The sequence below is a fragment of the Vicia villosa genome, linkage group LG2 (genome assembly GCF_029867415.1).
Source record: "Vicia villosa cultivar HV-30 ecotype Madison, WI linkage group LG2, Vvil1.0, whole genome shotgun sequence".
Classification (NCBI taxonomy): Eukaryota; Viridiplantae; Streptophyta; class Magnoliopsida; order Fabales; family Fabaceae; genus Vicia; species Vicia villosa.
In genome coordinates, this window is record NC_081181.1 from 65235902 (window position 1) to 65249907 (window position 14006).

Sequence of the window (14006 nt, forward strand, 5' to 3'; positions counted from 1 at the left end):
ACATGATTGTGATTGGTTGACAATGAATAAAATTATTTTACACTATCTGTGCATATCCTTTTTTTTTTCTCTTTTTATATTTGTATGTATGACTCCATTAAATTTTTGTAAAAATTCAAATAAGTCCAAACCACATTAATTTTGTTTAGTTTTGTTTGATTTTGTTTTTAAAAGTCAATAAAATCAAACCAAATTACATATTTTTTCTAGCAGTTCAAATAATTTTTAATGTTAAAATCGCTCAAACCACATCACAAACACCTCTTACTTGACAGATGTTTTATGGCTAATTACCAAAGAAATATTTGACATGGATAAGTAAATTTTTAAGAAATATATTATTCATAAATATTAAAGAAAAAAGAGACAAATATATATAAAAAACATGGGAACCACAGCTATTTTTAATACTTATAAAACACGAACCAAAAAATCAAATTTTCTTAAAATAGTACAAGATAATTTTAACAATTTAATACAAGTATTCAAAACTAAATTAGGATAATTACCAATACATTTCATTGTGTTGCAAATCAGGGGCGGATCCAGACATTACATGTTGGTGGGGCTAAACAAGAAAGAAACTACAAACTAAATCATATTAAAGATAAAAAATAATATTGTTTAACGCAATACATTACAATGAAAATCGTCTACCATCCATTTCTTGAAAATGAGCTAAAATAACATCATTGTTAATTGTTCCATGAACATCTCTTTCTATAAAATTTACAAGACGATCATTTAACCACTGATCACTCATTTTATTACATAACTGACTCTTCACAAATTTCATGGCAGAAAAAACACGTTCCACGCTTACCGTTGCTACCGTCAAGACTAAAGACAACTTCAGAAGCTTATAAACCATATCAAATGTGTTGCACTTATTTGTTTCCACAAGTTTTGCACAAAGATCTGAAAGCCCTTTTAACTTTGCAAATTTTGGGTCACTTCGAACATTTCTAACATAATTTTGAAGTTGATGTCGCACCACCACTTGGCACATCTACAAAATCATTTGGATAAATTTCAACCATCCTTAGTAATTTTTCACATCAAAAGCTGCAAATGATGATGAAGGACTTAAACATGAAACGCATTGTAAAAGCTCAGTATTCTCTTCATCAAACCTTGCATTGAGCTCATGCAACTGCAAATCTAAAACATTAAACAAACAATCGTGCTTATAATGATGCAAATTAGAAATACTAGAAATTGTAGCGTGTCGCCTAGGTTTCTTCCCTTGCACATAGGGTGCATCCATATCAGGTACATCAATATCATGCTTATTGCAAATTTGCATAACCTTAGATATAAGTTCTTCCCATCCATCATTCCTCATTTTTTGTAATTCTTGTTTGGTAGCATTAACAAGTGACAAAGCATTCAAAAGATCTTCATCACGCTTTTGTAACGCTACACTCAAATCATTTGTAAATCCTAAAATCTCAACCATCATATATAACATGAAGATAAAATCAAAAGATTGAAGCACATCTAACAAAAGCATAGTTTCACCATATTTTTCAAATGACGTATCATTCCCAACTTCTTCAAGAAACCCAATAATGGCACCATACAAAGTCATAAAACTAGTGAGAGTCCTAAAGTGGGAACCCCAACGAGTGTCACCTGCTCTAGCAATAGATGATTCTTGATTTAATCCACTACTAGTCTCTATCTGACCCTCTTCAATCAATTTAGCAAACTGAGTTACTTGTTTGTCCCGAAGCAATTCTTGTCTCTTATTAGAAGATCGTATGAAATTAACAAGCATATTGACCTTACAAAAAAAACCACTAACATCTTTGTGAGTCTTAGCACATGCAACAAGTGCCAATTGAAGTTGATGGACGAAACAATGCACGTAATAAGCAGATGGATTCTCATTTTGGATTAAAGTTCTCAAACCACCAAACTTACCTCTCATATTGCTAGCTCCGTCATACCCTTTCCCTCTAATGCTAGATAAACTTAAGCCATTAATAGACAACAACTTCTCAAGTGCCTCCTTAAGTGACTTAGCACTTGTTTCTTTAACACTTACAATGCCAAGAAACCTTTCTTTTACTAAACCTTCACAATTAACATAACGAATAACAACAGCCATTTGTTATTTACCAGCAACATCACCAGATTCGTCAATCAAAACACAAAACACATCATCCGCAATATCACATATAATTTGTTGAGTTATTTCACAAGCACAAGCAGCGGCAAGATCTTTTTGAATCTTAGGGGTAGTCATAAGGTTATTTCCCGGAGCACAATCTATTACACTAGCTATCTCCGGGTTAATTTCCTTTAAAGTGTCCACCAACTCAAGAAATGGCCCCTTAAATAAAGAGTTGAGGGACTCGTCACTCCCTCTAAATGGCATGCCACACCTCAAAAGAAACTTAGTAGCTATAAGGGATGAGTTTACATGAATACGATATTCGATATTCATTTGCTTAGTTTGATTAACAAATGCGGCCTTAATACTTTGATTTGGGTTCATGAGAGCATATCCCATATGTACACAATCAACATGACTATTAGAAGTGGCATGATTAGCCAATCTTTGAGCATTCTTCCAGTTACCAAAACCGTCTTCCACAAAGTGATCCCCTCCATGTCAAACAAAATTCTAGGTCCTTAGATTCACTATAATCAATCCAGTCATACAAATCAAACCAATTTTTGCAAAACCGGCGTCTTTGTTTACCTTGAGCAGACCAAGGGTAAACAAAATTTTTAGGAGGTTGATGATGACCTATTTTTAAATAAACTTTTATTACCTCATTTTGGATGTCAGGATGATAGCTTGAAATGGGAGGCCTAATTCCTGGATCCGTTTCAAGAAATTCATAATCAACAACTTTGATAATCTCATTTGAACGTTGAGTTTCTGATGCTTCTAGATTCGTCGAAGAAGTAGCTTTGTCTCTAGAAAGTACCGAAAAAAATTTCTTCATCTTATAAAGAGAACAATGAAATTATTTAAAATAGTTATTCATACCAATATTATAAGAAAATATTGAAGCTAACTGATTATGAAGGAAACCATTTACGATAAATTGAAAAAATTAATTTTTTTTTTAACAAATTGGGATTTTAGGGTTCTACCGAAAAAGAAGAAAAATTGAGGGAAAATTAAAATACTCACTTTATCTTAGATTTTCAATCACCCATAAATAGATGTATCCAAACTAAATAGAAAAATTGGAGTAAAAAATGAAGGATTAAGCAATGAGAGGGAGAATGAAGGGAGAATGAAATAGATACTAAACTCGTTACAGTAACAATGTCATGTGAGAGAGAAAACAAAAATTTTAATTTTTTTCTTTTATTGCCTAGTCTCTCTCTACATATATTTTATATATATATATATATATATATATATATATATATATATATATATATATATATAATATAAAAAAGTAATTATTTTGATGCTAAACCTGTTTCCTTGCCGCCGTCAAATTTGTTATAAGCTACTAGTAGTACTATGTTGTTACTGTGAAAGAGAAAAAGTAGGTTTACTTTTTATTTTCTTTTACAAACTAATATATATATATATATATATATATATATATATATATATATATATATATATATATATATATATATATATATATATATATAGTATAAAAAAAATGAAAAATTTTAGTGGGGCTTTAGCCACACCTAGCCTCTTCTCGTGTCTGCCATGTTGCAAATGTATATGATTCCATATAAAACGTATTTACTATTGTTTTAGTTATTTGATTGTAGTTATATAAATTAAATTTTATATAGATTTTTTAATTACTCAAATATATTATTTATTATATATTTTACTACCATTAGACATGATAGATAATAATGATATTCAAAACAAACCCGTGCGATGCACAGGTGTTTGTCTAGTTAATTATTGAAAGAAGTATACACGTCATTGAATGCAATGAGAGAGATATTTGGGTCATTGAATGCAAAATGGTAGGTGCCATAGAAAATATTATGGGGGTTCAAATATCAAAATATAGAGATTATCAAATAATAGAAATACATGTAAGAAATATGAACAGGAATCACAAATTTGGCATCTGAACATAGGCACGTGTTCATAAGTTCGACGTAGTTTCGGAACACCACATATAAACCATAAGTCACTAACGGAACCAGGAATATAAACACCATCAAAACATAGCCACCATCAAAGCAGAGTCACTAACAGTACATGTACCTGTAAAAATGATCATTGCTTCCCTAACTCAAACGTGTAATCTAAGCCAGGGTAAGGTCAAGAGAAACACAATATAAGGTCCTCTTGAAAGTAATTACCATCACAGCACGACTTTGGGTGACGATAATACCCTCATTTGAAACCACTACCCCAAATGAGACGTACACCTCTGAGCAAACCAAGACTCCACCCTGTCATACCCCAAAATTTTCCCATCATATTTAATCATATTTCAGTCTATCTGACTTTCAAATGCTCAAAGATATACAAGAAGGAAGCATACAGTCTCTCTCCTAAACAACAACCCTCAAACTAGGGTTTTGATCTTCTCAAAGTAAAATCAGTTTTTGATATCTCAAGCGGATCCCATGGTATATCATATGTCTCAAAGGATCCTCATAACAATCTTCAAGCTCTGATTCAAAAGATTGCTCTCCCAATGGCCCAAACGATCAATAATTGACTAGTTGACCTAAAAGTCAAACTATGGCCAAAACACAATCAAAACTCCTGATTTTTGGTCAACATCAACATTTTTTATGTTATATTAATCATTTGATCAAGGGTTGATCATGATTCATCAAGAAAAGCTCAAAAGTCCAAGTTTCTAAATTAGGGTTTATAAGCAAAAGTCAACCGAACTTTGACTGGTCATAACTCTCACATGGTTCATCAAAAATTGTCCCAACCAAAGCCTATTCTCAAGGAAATTTCATTCTCTACAACTTTAATGTTGGGCCCTGTCATACCCCAAAATTTTCCTACCCTTAACTTTTATCTGGCTCAGGCTTATGCATTTCATAGTCTCATATACACACCTCCCGTTAGGTCATATAACACAACATGCATCATTAACTAATAAATGTGGCATGGGATCGAGGATCTTGGAAGCTTAGGGGTTTCGTAATAATGTTGAGGCGCACATAACAAATTGAAGTTTGATTCTCCCGGTTATTCTTCAAGCAGTGAAGTAGAGAATTAACATTAAAACCGAGGATTTGAATCTTTCGCACCTAAACTGAGGTTCATTGGATTTTATTTCAAGGTTATCTTGGTTGTACTTTCTCCGCGATTTCATATTCATCTTTCAAGACCTGGCTTTGTACTAAGACCAAGTAAGAGAAGATTAAATGAAAGCTCGTGGTTTTGAGTTGCAAAAGTTGGGTCATGATGCAATAGGTGATGATTGTAAACTCACGTTGTGATCAAGACATTATCATTATCCCTATCGTTTGTTGCTTGGCTCGCAAGGTGATTTGGATTTGACAAACAGAATGAAATCCATTCAAGTGATGTTTTGAGTTCCTTACAATTCAAAAGGGTGGATCGAGTTTTCTTTTAAGGCTAAGAGTGAAAATTCATTCGAAAGATAAAGAAGTCTAATTAAGAAGAGACATTACACAACAAATCCATGGTTCAATTACACACTTGAAAAGGGCCATTCACCACAAGAACTTTCATTACAAAAGAAGCCCGAAAAATACAAGAAAATGATTCATACAAGATGCATTGCAAAAGTCTATTACAAAAAGTTTACAAAGATATCCAACATCCATTATAAAAGAGGAAAACTAAATGTCTCCATCACATTATCATCCAAACTCCACACCGATTCAAAAATCCAATACAAATCCACCAACATAGAAAATATGGAATTCAAAAGCCAAACCATGCTTCAACCATATGCATTTTCATTCATAACCAAACATTGCACCATTCAAACTCATCCACATTTATACAATAATCCTGTGTGAGTTATTACACCATTACATTCCATCAAAGTTTGAACAAAGAAAGAGAAATTCAAGTTTCTACAAGGGCCATATTACATGGTACATGTCAGGTTCTATTTGTTTCTAAATTTCATCATCATCATCATCCACAAGCCTCCTCCAAGCTTGCTTTTCCTTTCATGATACCATCCTGCAAGTTTATCTTCCAGGCTTCATGCTATGTTTTTCAAGACCATACAAACATGCCCTTACTCCATCATTCACTTCCCCTATGGCTGCCCTGTACCTACACACATCAGCATACATACACATCAAAAAGAAAACCAAAATACACACATTCAAACCAAATTCCCCAGTGCATACAAATAATAAACCAGCCACTAACGAATCAACTTTTTACCAATCCCAAAATACCATAAACAGAAACTTGATCATCTATTCATTACCTCCTTCAACTCTCTAACAGTCCCTGCTGCACCATAATTCCAACCCTGCATATAAACAAAAATTTACCACAATTCCCTCTAACTTACAAAGAGCCACTTAACCACCTTTCGATTGCCCAAAACAGAGTTCATAACCTACTAATACTAACCACCTGATAACTAACTTCCAACTCCTAACTGTTTTCTAAACCTAGTACCAAACAAAGCCATAACTACCTTCAACCAATTCACAACAGAACATAACCACTTTCTAACCAACTCCTAACAGAGTTAGTTACATTTCCTAACTAACCTAAACTGACCCATAACAGAACTTCCCAAACTCTAACAACCTAGTACTCAATAACTACCACCCCTAACAGAATGTAACCATCTATAACTAACTTCCAAAATCGGTTACAACCTACCTAAGGATCTCTAACAGAATCAGAACAGAAAACAAAAACTCAACAGATTTGCAACTAACCTTAGAGTTGAATCCTCTCCCTGCAATTCTATATAAGCTGAGCCATCTCCTCCTTGAGATCCCTTCTCTCTCTCTCGGATTCCTCTTTGAATTTCACCTTCACCATCACAATCATTCTTCTTCCACTCTTCAATCTTCACCATAATCATCCACACTCATCTATCTTCAGCCACCTTCAAAATTCAATCATCTTCAGCTTCTATGCAACAACACTTCACTGCTTCACCCTTCATCATCACTACCGAATCACCAGTTCTGGGAATTCTTCACGATTCTTCATCATCATCATCTTCGTATCGATTCTTCAAAGATCCTCTCGCTGCGAGCAACTTCATTGAATTTTCATTATCGTCATCAACAACTTCATCAACACCAATCCGTTTCAACGCGACTTCGACGTTCAACAATATCATCATCCTCAACGCATCGTAACAATACAGCACCTTCATTATCGTGAATTTCCAGAAAGCAAAAGAATAAGAATCATGAAGCGCTAATAAAAAAAGTGTTCTAGGTTTTCTTTGCTTGTGATTTAGGATTAGAGAAGGAAAGGAACGAATTGAGAACGGGAGCGAGGTGGAGAGAATCGGAATGAAAGGAGAGGATACGAGAGAGATTTGAGAGAGCAAGATGAGATCGGAGACAAAGATATCGTGAACCGAGTTGAGGTTTGATGGATTGAGACGAAGAAATCTGAGTTCGGAGATGAATAATTTCGAGCAGAGATCGGGGAGAGGTTGTCTCCGTCGACGCCATGAGTGTGAGGAAAGAGGAGAAGATTGAGTTCAAAAGAATTCTGATAGCCACAATCTGGTTTGACCTAATCCCCTTTTCCTTCTTTATTTCATTTACTTCATTTTTTTTTCTTTTTTTTCTTAACCAATATTAAATCTAGAAAACAATTAAAATCTGATATGGAACAAAGACTGAATAAACTCCATGGGCCACAAGAAACTGATTCCACCCCCCTGAAGGCCCATTGCACCGTTTTTTGCAAGCAAATCTGAACAAAAACAAGCTGTTTGGGCCTGTAACGAAACTGCTAGTTACACCACCCCTTGGCCCGTGACATCTTTTTTTGCTGAACAAAACTGATACAAAAAACTCTGTTTGGCCAACACCCTGGGCCCAACGCCTCTGCTATATGCATCACTGAATTCAACTTGCACCCCCTTGACTCCATTAAAATGTGTAGATTTTAGGTTCACTTTACAATAGTTTTTTTCTATTATTTTTAGTTGATAAAAACATGATGAAACCTTTAATATTTTGTTAGATTTTTAGGTGATCACTGACGTTAGAAAACTCATAAAAATAGTAGAATTTTTTAGGTTGATTTTGACATTTAATTTCCTTCATAAAAAGGTCATAAAAAATAGTAGTTTTTTAGTTTAATTTTGCATTAATGCTTGAATTGTTTTTGTGCTAGTTCCATGTTATTTTTGTATAATGCTTGTGTGATTTTATTGCTTGTATTTTTGGCCTTATTTTAGGCCTATTTCGTTAGTACCATTTTAGATTCCTTTTGTACACAAATAGGAATTAGAACAATTTAGATTAGAATTTAAGATTAGTTCCCTATTGCATTCTTTTTTCTTTTCGACTTTTAAAATACTTAATAAAAGGAAGATGCGAATCACATTAAGAAAGTGATAGAGAAATGAGTGGGATTCATTCCCTAATCTATTTCTCAATCGCTTAGTGGCATAGAAACGAGTGGGATTCAATCCCTAATCTGTTTCTCGGTCACTACTTAATGGGAGAGAAATGAGTGGGATTCATTCCCTAATCTGTTTCTCAAACATTAATTAATGGGAGAGAAATGAGTGGGATTCATTCCCTAATCTGTTTCTCGAACATTACATAATGGGATGGAAGTGAGTGGGATTCATTCCCTAATCTGCTTCTCGATCATTATACATTTTTATGTGATTCGAATCGCAAACAAATTCCCCTTAAAAAAACACCAACCAAAAACACTTAAAAAACCTAACAATGGTTCAAATTAAAACAAAGTAGAGAAAGTGGTGAGTGGCCCGGTATTGGGAACTGTTCATCACTCATCTACCCTAAAAGACACAAACCAATCATTTCTTTTTCTTTTTCCTCGTTGGCACCTAAGGGCACTGTTATTTCCGCTCGAACGCATCGTAGGCGATCCCTTATGCAAGAGCGTGAACGTTAACTCCACCCAACAAAAAAACACAAAAACAAACAGAAAATCTTGAGCCGAGCTACGGTAACTCTGATTCCTAAAAAGGATACGTAGGCAGCGGGGTAGGGCCCGTGCGAGTACAATTCTTTATTTTCCCTACATTCTGCATTCATTCGCATGTAGACATAGACATAGTACACATCCTTTAGATAGAAACAAACATAGGTGGATACCATCGAGTACGATGGGCGCGAGGGGTGCTAGTACCTTCCCCTCGTGTAACCGGCTCCCGTACCTAGATTCTCTGGTCGCAAGACCTTGTTCTTGTTCTTTGTTAGGTTTCCTGGTATTCCTTTCCCTTATGGGGTAAATATATTGGTGGCGACTCTGTTCATTTTTCGCGAGCGTGCGACAGGCCCAAAGTCTAAAAATGCTTCACTTGAGAGATATGGATGAAAACATTACAGGTCCTTCTAGAAGCTCGCAAAAAGCAGTTTTTTGTCAGGAGCCATATCATCAAGATAAAATCTCCAAGTGAAAAATATGTTCCAAAGTGGCTTATAGAGGACATCTTGGGCTTTCCAAAAAGGCCTAGAACATCTTCATATGATAAATATTGAATGCGTTATGGCTTGTTCAAGTTGTTCGATTTTGAGGAAATGCATGAAATCTAAGTGAGGAATTTTGTATTTTTGAGTATTGGGCCTAACATTTGAAGTTGCCCACGTGAATTCAAGTTCATAGAAGGCCCATGGACTAACTTTATTTTGTGGTTTTATTTCATTTATATTTGGATTTATTTATTTAAATTCAATATAAACCAAATAAAATCATGATTTAACAATAAAAAATCACATGATTAATTTCCCAAATATTTTCATCAATTTAAAGAATGATTGGAGGCCAAGGAAACGTGACAAAAAGATTGGAAAATAGAATTATTCAAGATTTGGAAAGTTTTGGTACAAAAGAAAAATCAAATATTTTTTAATCAAGTGAATGAATTCTTTCCAAACATGTTGACCTAATCACATGCTCTATATATGCTAAACTCATTCAGCCCCTAAGGACCACGGAAAAAACCCTAAGAGCAGCCTCCAAAAACCTCTCAAATTTCCAAAAAGTCTCCATAAAAGAATTTATCGAATTCCTTGTTACAGCCCCATTCCAAGCCAAAAAATATTTCAAGTCATCTCTCAAGAATGCATAGAGTAAGAATGGGTCATTGTTGAAGTCCCATAATGTGTAAAACGCACGCATCATGTTTCTTCATGTTCTTCCATGTTTAATTTTCGTATTATGCATATTATTGTGCTGTGATGTGATTTAATCTTTCATTCGAGTTCCTGGTATTTTTGTAGGAAGGTTTGGATCTGTGGGATGAAGCTTTCACGTATAGAACGCGAATCACCATCACTAGGGCATAAACAAGCTTTGCCTTTCGTTTTCATGTGTACGTAAGGTTTTAGAAAAAAGGACACAGTCATCGTGTTCAGGAGATGATTTTGAGTGGGTCTGGGCTGTCATCTTGATTGTTTAACGTTTTGTTTTTGAGTTCTTGATTTTGCAGAATTGTTATGAATTTTCATAGCAAACATTGTGTTGCATTCGCAACGAATTTCGTAGCAAATGATGTAAGGAATATGATGAACAGTTCCACATCCATTTGACCATGCGCGGCATCGTGTGATTGGCTGAGCAAAAAATTCCTTCCCTCTCTCCAATTCCAATTGGCTGGTCAAACGAAGCTAGGGCCCACGCGTTGATTTTTTGGTTTAAATTATTATGTTGGTCTTGTTTTATTATTTGACGATTGGTTGCGATTTCTATAACGACTTATCGTTGGCAGCGCAGTGGTGGAACGTGGAATTAGTGACTGAGTAATCCTGGGTTCAATCCCTAGGCCATACAATTTTACCAGGCCATACAATTTTATTTTTCAAGCTATTTGAACATAGATCCAGTGCGTCTAGCCCCACTCAAGCTCAGATCGCAGTCATTGAATCATTGTTAATCCAGATCAAAGGCCTCGAAGACGATGTTACACCATACTCCCTCAAAGGAACAACCACACTGGATCAGTCGCCTCCTTTTCCTTATTTTTTCTCTATTTTATTTCTTTTTCTTTATTTATTTGGATTAACCTAATTAACTTCTCTAACCATAAAATCACCTTTAACTACTAATTAATGAATTATAATTAGGATTAATATTAATTTTAATTAATCAACTTTTTCCTAATGAATTTAATTAATTAGATGAATTAGGTTTTTTTAACCAAAATGACGCTTAATTAATTTAATTAACTAGGGTTTTTTTAGCTAACTAAATATTAATTTATACTTTTAAGTTTTGATTAATTAGGCTTCTACCTTTTAACCATAATTTTTCCTAAACGCTCGATTCCTCGATCCTTCTTTTCTCACCTTAAGCTCTATGAATATCGCATGTTATTTTATCGCTTTATTTTAAATATTAGAAGATGTATAGGTCGCAAGGTTTTTAATGTAGTAGTGATTTAGGGCTTTACTTTCCCGCACTTTTACTTTCCGTACTCCCCCGATTTTTGGGTTATGTACTCCCCAATCCCGAAGCCCTGTAATAGCGTAGATCTATTTTCTGCATTTACTTTCCGCACATTATAACTGCTATTATTAACTGTTTAGATGTATGGTTTAGGAATGTATGCTCAAGATTAAGAACTACCGTTAGATCGCTAACACAAAGATAACATAACCAAATTCAACTCACGTGATTGTTGCACACACTCACCTTTAGGGTACCCCTTTTGGTTGCCTTTCGGAAAATAATAGTCAAGTCCCTCGAAACATAGGGATACCTTAGCACATGCTGCCTACGATTCAAAATCATCATTGTCCCTTCGGAATAAAGATCATAGTCCCTTCAAGTTGCCTACGATGAAATGATCTCGTCCCTCGAGTTGCCTTCGATAAATGATGATAGTCCCTTCGAAATGCTAAGGTGTCCCTACATGTTGCCTTTATGACTATTCGCATCTCATAGGACTTCTTATCCTCTTTATGGTATGGACAGTCTCTATGAAGATTCGACGACCCTTCGATGACCCGCTCATCCAATGGATAGTACTATCGCTCAAGAAAAGTCTTTAGAATAGGAAAGACCTTACGAACTAGGGTAGGAACTCTTAAGTGCTTGCTCACAACAAAAACAATTCAGATGCTTTTCACACTCCATTTTCTAACGTTGTCTCTTTAGACATTTTCAAAACAAAAGTGTTTTTCTAAACACACCACTCTTTCAAACAAATCAAGTATGTGAAACAAATGTGAGTCAAGCAACTAAGAGCCCGTAGATAACTACGGATGAAAAGGGTGCTTACACCTTCCCTTTTCATAACCTACCCCCGAACTCAATCTCTTTTCAAAGAAGGTCTTTCCTGTTCTTTTATGCCTTTCCTAATTGGATAAAATAAAAGTCGGTGGCGACTCATGCTTATCGCAACATTGTTGCTTATAAAATAAAAGTCAGTTCACCGAGTTACACACCCTATCCTAGTGTTCATATAGTTCACTCATAGCCTTTGTATTAGACCTTTTACCTCAGATAAACATGCAAATCAGTAAAGAAAATAAATACCCAATGACAAGAAACAAGCAAGCGTTAGGATTGAATCGCATAAGGGAGTGTCCCCAGCAGAGTCGCCAATATAAAATTAGAGAAGTTATGGGTTCATTTGCATACCGTGAACCCTGTGTGGCTCCGCCCCTAACCTCGGGTATAGCAAGTGTAATCTCATGGGAATTGGTGTAAGAAGCTTGTTCTAAAATGGGAGAATCAGGATAAGCTTCTTGAGACATGGTCCTGGTCTGGCTTAAATAAAAAGAAAATTCAATATTAATAATTAGGTAATATTACTATCAAAATTTACAGACACTATACATAACTTTTATGTAGCAAGTAAATAGATGGATAAAGTCATGTTGTTGGGTTGGAAAATTACGTAATATTACTATTAAAACAAATTGTTGAGTGCATATTACGTCTTACTTTTTTTTTCAAAAATATATATTTTCTTTACAACAATGAGACGATGAAGATCAAACTGCCATGTCATAAACTATCCTAAATACCAATTTGGATCCTCGACGTTCGATATGTATGCAGCCATCTCTACCGCAATATTTAAACCCCTTGATATATATTTTTAATTAGCAACAGCTTGATATGTAAAGGCTTGTTTTAATTTATTTATCAACAACTATCGTTCAAACGGGAACTACCGTTCCCGTTAGCCCGCTTTTTTTAATTCGCTTACGCGTTAAAATATAAAGCGGTATTTTTGTGTGTAAATTTTGTGATATGCACTTTCGTGGTCATTTGTTTGCCTTTTTAGCGCACACGTATTAAAAATTATAAATATCTAAGTTCTCTCTCACTCCTCCTTCATATTAAAAATACTCTCTCTCCCCCTTCCTACTAAAAATATTTTCTCTTTATCTACAAATTTTTTATCTCTCCCCCATTCCTACTAAAATTATTCTCTCTTTACTAAAAATAGTCTCTCCCCCTCTCTATCTCACTCCCTATAAAAAAAATCTCTCTCCCCCTTCCTAATAAAAATATTTTCTCTTTTCCTACAAAGTTATTCTATCCCCCTCTCCATATCCATCCCCCTCCCCATTCCTAGTAAAAAATTTCTCTCTTTACTAAAAATATTCTCTTCCCTTCTCTATCTCACTCTCTCTTCCTACTAAAAACACTCTCTCCTCCTTCCTACCAAAAAATCTCTCATATACCAAGAGAAATAGTGTACACAGACCTCTCTCTCTCCCCTCAGACATACCAAGAAAAATAGTGTATACAGATGTTACTCTCTTACAGGCGCGCACACACGTATATACCAAGAGAAACAATATGCATATAACATGAGAAATAGAAAAATCTTACAGGCGCACACGCACATATATACCAAGAGAAACAATATACATATACCAAGAGAAATAGAAAAATA

The 14006-nt window shown here is 34.8% G+C and overlaps 1 pseudogene; it reads right to left on the bottom strand.

Annotated features, from left to right (window-relative positions):
• Positions 1–637: 637 nt before the first annotated feature.
• LOC131646235 (uncharacterized) lies at positions 638–2960 on the bottom strand (annotated as a pseudogene).
• Between the last annotated feature and the right edge of the window lie 11046 nt (positions 2961–14006).